Below are 10801 nucleotides of genomic sequence, written 5' to 3'. Positions count from 1 at the left end.
TCAGACCTGGCAGGCCCAAACGTATTGTGAGGGTCTGCTGGGAGCGTTTGTCAGAATCCCCCGTCAGAAGGAGCTTTAACTCCCACCTCCGGCAGAGCTTCAACCATATCCCGGGGGAGGTGGGGGACATTGAGTCCGAATGGGCCATGTTCCGTGACTCCATTGCCGAGGCAGCTGATCGGAGTTGTGGCCGTAAGGTGGTCGGTGCCTGTCGTGGCGGCAACCCTCGAACCTGCTGGTGGACACCAGTGGTGAGGGAAGCCGTCAAGCTGAAGAAGGAGTCCTATCGGGCCTTTTTGGCCAGTGGGACCCTGGAAGCAGCTGATAGGTACCGACAGGCCAGACGGGCTGCGGCTTCGGCGGTTGCTGAGGCAAAAACTCGGGCCCGGGAGGAGTTCGGTGAGACCATGGAGAACGATTTCCGGACGGCCTCGAAGAGATTCTGGTCCACCATCCGGCGTCTCAGGGGGGGGAAGCGGCTCACAGTCAACACTGTTTACAGTGGGGACGGGGCTTTGCTGACCTCAACTAGGGATGTTGTGAGTCGGTGGGGGGAGTACTTCGAGGAACTCCTCAATCCTACCAACACGTGCTCGGAAGAGGCAGAGTCGGAGAGCTCGGAGACGGGGCCTCCCATTTCTGGGGCTGAGGTTGCCGAGGTGGTCAAAAAGCTCCTCGGTGGCAAGGCCCCGGGGGTGGATGAGGTCCGTCCTGAGTTTCTCAAGGCTCTGGATGTTGTAGGGCTGTCTTGGCTGACACGCCTCTGCAGCATCGCGTGGACATCGGGGACAGTGCCTCTGGACTGGCAGATTGGGGTGGTGGTCCCCCTCTTCAAAAAGGGGGACCGGAGGGTGTGTTCCAACTATAGGGGTATCACACTCCTCAGCCTCCCTGGTAAGGTCTATTCGGGGGTATTGGAGAGGAGGATCCGTCGGATAATCGAGCCTCGGATTCAGGAGATGCAGTGTGGCTTTCGTCCTGGCCCATTTGTGAGTAATTATGACTGGACATTCACACCTACTTGCAGCCGAACACCACTTCTCCCGCTTTTGATGATGTATGGACCGGCATTCTTACCTTTTCTAACACATTTTTCAGCAATTATGGTTGGAGATTCACACCTACTCACAGCCGAACACCTCCGCTCCCGCATTTGATGGTGTATATTCGGGCATACGAACCTGTTCTTACCCGCTTTTTACAAACCATGGTCGGACTTTCACACCTTCTTGTAGCTGAACAACTCCGCTCCCTCTTTTGATTGTGTACAGTCGGGCATACAAACCTGTTCTTACCCGCTTTTTACAAACTATGGTCGGACATTCAAACCTTCTTGTAGCGGAACACCTCCTCTCCCGCTTACGATTATGTGCGGTTTGATATTCGAAAATTTTCTTTCATGTTTTATAGCAATTATTGATGGACATTCATACCTTCTTGAAGCCGAACACATCCACTCCTGCTTTTGATGATGTATGGTTGGAATTTCGAACCTACTTGTTGCCCGTTTTTCATTAATTATGGGTAGACATTCACACCTTGTTGCAGCCAAACACCTCCGTTCCCTGTTTTGATCATGTATGTTTTGACATTCGCACCTTTTCTCACCTGCTTTTTACTATTGTCGGCCAATCACAGCTTCCTCTCCACCATACTTGTATGGTAGGAAAGTCTCACCCACTCTCATCCGAAGACCTCTCCTCCCGCTTTTGTTAATATTTAGTCGGGCATTCGAACCTTTTCTTACCCACTTTTTACAAATTTTGGTCGAACATTCACACCTACTTGACGCTGAATACTTCCGCTCCACCTTTTAGTGATGTATGGTTGGCATTTGCACCTTTTGTTGCCCTCTTTTTATACTGATTGCTGAAGATTAAGTTGTTCTTTCTCAAACTACAATTTTTTTTTAATTGTTGAAACTTGATTTGAAGTGGATAAATAAGGAGGACAAACAGTTTTAAGTCACGCTGATAGAAGAAATTAATTTTATAGCAAAATCTGTATTTCGTCATATGTCGAGAGATGCTTATTGCTGAAGAAGTTCTTTCTCATTCTACAAAGTACAACGTTGTTTATCGTTGAAACTTGATTAGACATGAATAAATATGAAGGACAAAGCAGTCTTAACTTGGTTTGAGTTAATTCATTCGTTTTATAGGAGAATCCGAATTCGTGCTTATTTTCGAATTCCTGAAGAATGAGTCTGGTTCTTTCTCATAATACAAAGTTTGTTGTTTATTGTTGAAACTTCATCAGAAGTGAAGAAATAAATGAATGCCTATCAACAAATGTGGGATCTAAACTCTACTGCTTCCTCTAAAATAATTTCTTTTCTCAATTCAGAAATGTGTGTGTGTAAGTCACAACACCCGTGACACCAAAACGGCTTTCTTTTCTCTCTTTTCTCTACACTCTGCACTATGAGCACACACACCAAATCAGAAAGGCTTTTTTCTCTCTTTTCTACATTATGGACTGTGGGGACACAAAACCGCTCTCTCTTTTTTTTTTTGATTGTGTGCCAGGGCGTTGTCTCACGTATTAGATTATGCTTAAGATACGAATGGGTTTATCAGTCACATCAGAATCCATACATACTGATCCTCCCGTAATAAAATGGTCGGATCTTATCAAACACACTTTGTTTCTTGTGACAATCAAGACAGCGAAACAGCGTATACACGTCAAGACACTGAATCAAGTTTGCCACAAGCACTCATAAGTTTGGCAGTATTGCTCTGCCGTCAGCAATCATACACCCATTTTATTTTCGTGAGACGTGCAGGCACCTGTTCATCTACTGTTCTATCACTATGAATTAGTTTATCTATTATCAATAAGGATACTTCTACAACTACTATCAAAGTATGTCCAGACTTCTTATGTTGTCAGTTGCTATATATGAATAAGTGGGTAGCTACTGACAAGCATTAAGCATGTCACACAGCCCAAACATATAACATTTCAGGACACACCACACAGTTAACAACCACAGTGAAGTGTCAAAGCCCAAACATTCAACAGGACACTTACACAAAACATTCAAATCAAACAGTCAGACAACATACAAGAACATATACCCCAGCCGGCATTGCTCCCTGCCTATTTTCCTACAGTTCACTATGTGTGCGCACACCTTTATTCACAAACTCTTCAACTTATACTCTTTTACCGAAGCTGCTACAGCTCGATTGGCCGAATACCCTTAGATCCTATTTCGGTGAATTTGACATCTGCCTTACATGTAACAGATTAGCGGTTTAGCAGTTTTAATTTAGTTTGAGTGAAGGAATTCATTTTATAGCAAAATCCGAAATCGTGAAGTACTCATGAAAGTAAGCTTATTCTCGGATTCCTGAAACTTTAGATTTGCTCTTTCTTTTACTGCAAAGTACAACGTTGTTTTTTTTGTTTAAATCTTTCTAGACATGGTAAATATGAACGACAAAGCAGTTTTAACATAGTTTGAGTGAAGGAATTCATTTTATAGATAAAATCCCAATCCCAATCCCAAGAGAGAAAAGAGAGTGAATGCGAAGTAGACTTTAACACGGCTATGGGAGCGAGCCGAGTGTGGGCTAACCGGGAGAATTGCTTGAAAGAAACGCGACACTGAATGAGCGGTCAGAACAAAGCCTCAATACGGGATTCTCGTGGTGTTTTTGTTGCTGCCTTGTCTTTTGCATAGAGTAAAAGACAAGGCAGCCATCGACTCAACCAAGCGTCTCAACCAAGCAAAGCTCACCACGCCTGATGCCCTGCTCCCGCAGTGACGGATAATCGTACTCTGGTTTCTCTTCATAACATACAAGTCTTTCGCCTTTTACTAAAGACTTCCGTGGAGAGCAGCACTAATGAGTTGTTTCTATTATTGGCAGGCTTTACCTTTGCGGGTGAAGCCCTTTCTGTCTGTGCAAAATAAATCTTGCTACTTTGCAGAGTGACTTCTCTGAGTAGAGTCGCCTTACTTGTTGCGACTGTGCCGATGTTCGAAGCTGGAGTGCAAAGTTGTTGCTTGAATGGTGCTACTGGAGCATGCGGGAGTGCAAAGTTATACCATTTAAAAGGGCTGAAGAGTGCTCAGTGCAGCGGGTGGGCGGCGGTGCAACGTGACACTCTGGCCACCTATGGCCATAAAAAGAACACTGCTACAAGTGCGCATTGTGCCAGCAAGGGCCCTCGGACCTGAAACAGTGGACAGTTATCGCTTCTCGGCCTTTTGGCTAAGATCAAGTGTAGTATCTGTTCTTATCAGTTTAATATGTCCTCTATACGAGGACAACATATTAAATGGATTTTTAAGAATAGGAGTTGAAAAAGAAGCTTGCTCCGTTCACTCCAAGCCTCGACCCGGTACTGCAGTGCCGCTGGGAACGGTGCGCTCTCCTCTGCTCTTGTGAAAAAGCAAACAGCGGTGCAGGATGGAAGTTTCAGGGAGCCCAAGATGAAACTTTCTTTTAATCTGCTGAGAAAAGAGAGTGAATGCGAAGTGGACTTTAACACGGCTCTGGGAGCGAGCCGAGTGCGGGCTAACCGGGAGAATTGCTTGAAAGAAACGCGACACCGAATGAGTGGTCAGAACAAAGCCTCAATACGGTGTTCCCGTGGTGTTTGTGGCTGCCTTGTCTTTTGCACAGAGTAAAAGACAAGGCAGCCATCGAATAGATTGTTTCTACTTGGTCAGCCGAGGAGCAGGGGGGGGGGCAAGCGTCTCAACCAAGCAAAGCTCACCAAGTAGGAACAATCGGGCCCTTTTCGATGGCTGCAACACCTGAAAGAGATATTGATGCGAGACCCGATCAAATGCTTTTTCAAAGTCTAAATTTAAGATGACAAGCCGGGTGTTTCTGTCTCTAGCGTAATCAATGATGTCTCGAATCAATACGAGGCTGTCGGTGAGTTGTCTCCCTGAGATGGCACAAGCTTGGTCTGGGTGAATTACCTCCTCTAAAACAGAGGACATCCGTGTCGCTAAAACCTTGCTAAAATGTTTACAGTCAAAGTTTAAAAGTGTGATGGGCCTCCAATTCTTTAGGTCAGTCTTATCATTTTTTTTATAAAGTAGAGTCACTATTCCCACTCTAAAACTGTCAGGCAGTCGGTCGAGTTTTTCAAAATCTTTAAAAACATCTAAAATGTCTGATGATAAAAGGTCCCAATAGGTCAGATAGAATTCTGCAGGAAGCCCGTCTAAACCCGGAGCTCGACTTCTCTTAAAACCTGTTAGGCATTTTTTTAACTCTAAAGCAGTAAAATTCTGTGTCAAGTGTGCATTCTCTTTTACGGTTTTGTCAACGAATTTTAAGATTTCTGCCGATGTTTCCAAGTGCACTGGTTTCTCTTTGTACATGTTACTATAAAAGGTATGTACAGTTTCAATCATCTCTTGTGTGGATTTTGTTAAAAACCCATCTTCTCTTTTTAGATTTTGAATACACTCCTTTTTATTTATAACTTTCTTTCTTTTTCACCTTCCTCAATTTCCTGCTCCCTGCTTCTTACAAAAATTCCTTTACTCTTTATTTCTGCTAAAACTGACATTTCCTTTTTGACATCTTTGATTTCTTCTTTAAAGTCTATGCCACACTGATTTAGTTTAAAGTAGCGCTGTAAGCGTTTATGTAGTCCCATCATACATCTATTCTCTTTCCTTTTTTTACGTTTACCTTGCTGTTTAAAAAAAGTCTGGGTCGTTTCCTTCACCATTTCCCACCATTGTGCATGTGTTTCGTAGAGGTCTTGAAGGGTCTGCCACTCTTTATAACATTCCCTGTACTGACTGACTATGATTTCATCCTCCAACAGGGAACAGTTGAGTTTCCACAGACCACTTCCTACCGTCACACCAGAAGGGGGTGAAAGGGTGCAGGAGAGCATAAGGTGGTCTGAAAAGAAAACAGGGGTTAATCTAACATCAGTGGGTGGGCAATCTCTAGTAAAGAAATAATCAATGCGAGAGGCTCTGGTGCCATCATGACTAAACCAGGTGAAGCCCTCCTTTCTGGGATGCATGGTTTTAAAACAGTCAGTAAGCTTAAAATCCCTGCATATGCCCTGAAGTAAAATCGAAGTCTTATCCACTTTAAAATCTACCCCTGCTCTTTTTCTATCTTTCCTGCTCAAGATACAGTTAAAATCCCCTCCTACAACTAAAGGTACTTGCCCTAGCATGTAAAGCTGTATATCTTCTAAAAGGTCATACCTTTCATTTTTTCATTACATGTTTGGGCTTTGACACTTCACTGTGGTTGTTAACTGTGTGGTGTGTCCTGAAATGTTATATGTTTGGGCTGTGTGACATGCTTAATGCTTGTCAGTAGCTACCCACTTATTCATATATAGCAACTGACAACATAAGAAGTCCGGACATACTTTGATAGTAGTTGTAGAAGTATCCTTATTGATAATAGATCACTAATTCATAGTGATAGAACAGTAGATGAACAGGTGTTTGCACATGTCTCACGAAAATAAAATGGGTGTATGATTGCTGACGGCAGAGCAATACTGCCAAACTTATGAGTTCTTGTGGCAAACTTGATTCAGTGTCTTGACGTGTATACGCTGTTTCGCTGACTTGATTGTCACAAGAAACAAAGTGTGTTTGATAAGATCCGACCATTTTATTACGGGAGGATCAGTATGTATGGATTCTGATGTGACTGATAAACCCATTCGTATCTTAAGCATAATCTAATACGTGAGACAACGCCCTGGCACACGATAAAAAAAAAAAAAGAGAGAGAGCGGTTTTGTGTCCCCACAGTCCATAATGTAGAAAAGAGAGAAAAAAGCCTTTCTGATTTGGTGTGTGTGCTCATAGTGCAGAGTGTAGAGAAAAGAAAGCCGTTTTGGTGTCACGGGTGTTGTGACTTACACACACACATTTCTAAATTGAGAAAGGAAATTATTTTAGAGGAAGCACTAGAGTTTAGATCCCACATTTGTTGATAGGCATTCATTTATTTCCTCACTTCTGATGAAGTTTCAACAATAAACAACAAACTTTGTATTAGAATTCATTAACTCAAACCAAGTTAAGACTGCTTTGTCCTTCATATTTATTCATGTCTAATCAAGTTTCAACGATAAACAACGTTGTACTTTGTAGAATGAGAAAGAACTTCTTCAGAAATAAGCATCTCTCGACATATGACGAAATACAGATTTTGCTATAAAATTAATTCCTTCTATCAGCCTGACTTAAAACTGTTTGTCCTCCTTATTTATCCACTTCAAATCAAGTTTCAACAATTAAAAAAAATTTGTAGTTTGAGAAAGAACAACTTAATCTTCAGCAATCAGTATAAAAAGAGGTGCAAATGCCAACCATACATACCTAAAAGGTGGAGCAGAAGTATTCAGCTGCAAGTAGGAGTGAATGTTCGACCATAATTTGTAAAAAGCGGGTAAGAAAAGGTTCGAATGCCCGACTATATATTAACAAAAGCGGGAGGAGAGGTCTTCGGATGAGAGTGGGTGAGAATTTCCAACCATAATCTATAAAATACGGTGAAAAAAAATATGTGAATGCCTCATAGAACACTAAAAGCGGAAGTGTTCGGCTGCAAGAAGGTGTGAATGTCCGACTATATTTGGTGAAAAGCAGGTGAAGCAAGGTCTGAATGCCCAACCTTACATCATCAAAAGCGAGATCAGAGGTGTTTGGCTGCAAGAAGGCCATAGTTTGCCAAAAGCGGGTAAGGTGCGAATGTCCGACTAAATATCAACAAAATTTGGGGCGGAGGTCTTCGGATGCAAGTGGGTGTGAATGTCCGACTATATTTGGTGAAAAGCAGGTGAAGCAAGGTCTGAATGCCCAACCTTACATCATCAAAAGCGAGATCAGAGGTGTTTGGCTGCAAGAAGGCCATAGTTTGCCAAAAGCGGGTAAGGTGCGAATGACCGACTAAATATCAACAAAAGTGGGGGCGGAGGTCTTCGGATGCAAGTGGGTGTGAATATCCCACCATACAAGTATGGTGGAGAGGAAGCTGTGAATGGCCGACCATAGTAAAAGGCGGGTGAGAGAAGGTGCGAATGTCAAACCATACATAATCAAAACAGGGAGCGGAGGTGTTCTGCTGTAAGAAGGTGTGAATGTCCAACCATAGTTGGTAAAAAGCGGGTAAGAAAAGGTTAAAATACCCGACTGTACACAATCAATAGCAGGAGCGGAGTTGTTCGGCTCCTAAAAGGTGTGAAAGTCCGACCATGGTTTGTAAAAAGCGGGTAAGAAAAGGTGCGAATGCCCGACAATGTATGATCAAAAGAGGGAGTGGAGGTTTTCGGCTGCAAGAAGGTCTGAATGTCCAACCATAATTTGTAAAAACCGGGGAAGAAAAGGCTCGAAAGCCCGACTATACACCATCAAAAGTGGGAGCGGAGGTGTTCAGCTGCAAGACGGTCTGAATGTCCATCAATAATTGCTAGAAAACATGAAAGAAAATTTTCGAATATCAAACTGCACATGATCATAAGCGGGAGAGGAGGTGTTCAGCTGCAAGAAGGTGTGAATGTCTACCCATAATTACTGAAAAATGGGTAAGAAAAGGTGCGAATGCCTAACCATACATCATCAAAAGAGGGAGCGGAGGTGTTCCGCTGTAAGACGGTGTGAATGTCCGACCATAGATGGTAAAAAGCGGGTAAGAAAAGGTTAAATTACCCGACTGTACACAATCAAAAGAGGGAGCGGAGTTGTTCAGCTAAGAGAAGGTGTGAAAGTCCGACCTTGGTTTGTATAAAGCGGGTAAGAAAAGGTTCGTATGCCCGAATATACACCATCAAAAGCGGAAGCGGAGGTGTTCGGCTGCAAGATATTGTGAACGTCCGACCAAAGTTTGTAAAAAGCAGTTAAGAAAAGGTTCGAATATCTAACCAAACATAATCAAAAGCAGGAGCAGAGCTGTTCGACTGGAAGTAGGTGTGAATGTCAGATCATAATTTGCAAAAAGCTGATGAGAAAGGGTGAGAATGCCCGACTATACACCATCAAATGCGGTAGCGGAGTTGTTCGGCTGTGAGTAGGTGTGAATCTTCAACCATAATTGCTGAAAAATGTGTTAGAAAAGGTAAAAATGCCGGTCCATACATAATCAAAATCGGGAGAGGTGGTGTTCAGCTGCAAGAAGGTCTAAATGTCCATCAATAATTGCTAGAAAACATGAAAGAAAATTTTCGAAAATCAAACCACACATGATCATAAGTGGGAGAGGAGGTGTTCAGCTGCAAGAAGGTGTGAATGTCCGCCCATAATACCTGAAAAATGGGTAAAAAAAAGGTGCGAATGCCCAACCATACATCATCAAAAGCAGGAGTGCATGTGTTCGGCTACAAGAAGGTGTGAACGTCCGACCAAAGTTTGTAAAAAGCAGTTAAGAAAAGGTTCGAATATCCAACCATACATAATCAAAAGCGGGAGCAGAGCTGTTCGACTGCAAGTAGGTGTGAATGTCAGATCATAATTTGCAAAAAGCTGATGAGAAAGGGTGAGAATGCCCGACTATACACCATCAAATGCGGGAGCGGAGTTGTTCGGCTGTGAGTAGGTGTGAATCTCCGACCATAATTGCTGAAAAATGTGTTAGAAAAGGTAAGAATGCCGGTCCATACATCATCAAAAGCGAGAGAGGTTGTGTTCGGCTGCAAGTAGGTGTGAATGTCCAGCCATAATTACTCACAAACGGGTAAGAAAAGGTAGTATTGCCAGACCATATATGATCAAAACAGGGAGCGGAGGTGGTTCAGCTGCAAGAAGGTTTGAATGTCCAACTAAAGATCAAATATATTAACAAAAGCGGGAGGAGAAGTCTTCGGATGAGAGTGGTTGAAAATTTCCAACCATAATGTATAAAATGCGGTGAAGAAAAAGGTGTGATAGAACACTAAAAGGTGGAGCGGAAGTGTTCGGCTGCAAGAAGGTGTGAATGTCCGACTATATTTGGTGAAAAGCAGGTGAAGCAAGGTCTGAATGCCCAACCTTACATCATCAAAAGCGAGATCAGAGGTGTTTGGCTGCAAGAAGGCCATAGTTTGCCAAAAGCGGGTAAGGTGCGAATGTCCGACTAAATATTAACAAAATTTGGGGCGGAGGTCTTCGGATGCAAGTGGGTGTGAATGTCCGACTATATTTGGTGAAAAGCAGGTGAAGCAAGGTCTGAATGCCCAACCTTACATCATCAAAAACGAGATCAGAGGTGTTTGGCTGCAAGAAGGCCATAGTTTGCCAAAAGCGGGTAAGGTGCGAATGACCGACTAAATATCAACAAAAGTGGGGGCGGAGGTCTTCGGATGCAAGTGGGTGTGAATATCCCACCATACAAGTATGGTGGAGAGGAAGCTGTGAATGGCCGACCATAGTAAAAGGCGGGTGAGAGAAGGTGCGAATGTCAAACCATACATAATCAAAACAGGGAGCGGAGGTGTTCTGCTGTAAGAAGGTGTGAATGTCCAACCATAGTTGGTAAAAAGCGGGTAAGAAAAGGTTAAAATACCCGACTGTACACAATCAATAGCAGGAGCGGAGTTGTTCGGCTCCTAAAAGGTGTGAAAGTCCGACCATGGTTTGTAAAAAGCGGGTAAGAAAAGGTGCGAATGCCCGACAATGTATGATCAAAAGAGGGAGTGGAGGTTTTCGGCTGCAAGAAGGTCTGAATGTCCAACCATAATTTGTAAAAAACGGGGAAGAAAAGGCTCGAAAGCCCGACTATACACCATCAAAAGTGGGAGCGGAGGTGTTCAGCTGCAAGACGGTCTGAATGCCCATCAATAATTGCTAGAAAACATGAAAGAAAAT

At 43.3% G+C, this 10801-nt stretch overlaps 2 non-coding genes across 2 annotated transcripts; both read left to right on the top strand.

Moving 5' to 3' along the window:
* The first annotated feature begins 3785 nt into the window (after positions 1 to 3785).
* On the top strand, positions 3786 to 3899 carry LOC140274136 (U5 spliceosomal RNA). Its single transcript, XR_011908116.1, has one exon. It is a non-coding gene; the product is annotated as a U5 spliceosomal RNA (small nuclear RNA).
* A 307-nt stretch (positions 3900 to 4206) lies between these two features.
* Positions 4207 to 4390, top strand: LOC140274374 (U2 spliceosomal RNA). The gene has a single exon (XR_011908330.1). It is a non-coding gene; the product is annotated as a U2 spliceosomal RNA (small nuclear RNA).
* Positions 4391 to 10801: the final 6411 nt, after the last annotated feature.

This window comes from Leuresthes tenuis, unplaced genomic scaffold (genome assembly GCF_036924035.1).
Source record: "Leuresthes tenuis unplaced genomic scaffold, fLeuTen1.0.hap1 SCAF_17, whole genome shotgun sequence".
In the NCBI taxonomy this organism is placed as follows: Eukaryota; Metazoa; Chordata; class Actinopteri; order Atheriniformes; family Atherinopsidae; genus Leuresthes; species Leuresthes tenuis.
This window is presented reverse-complemented; position numbering and strand designations above follow the sequence as displayed.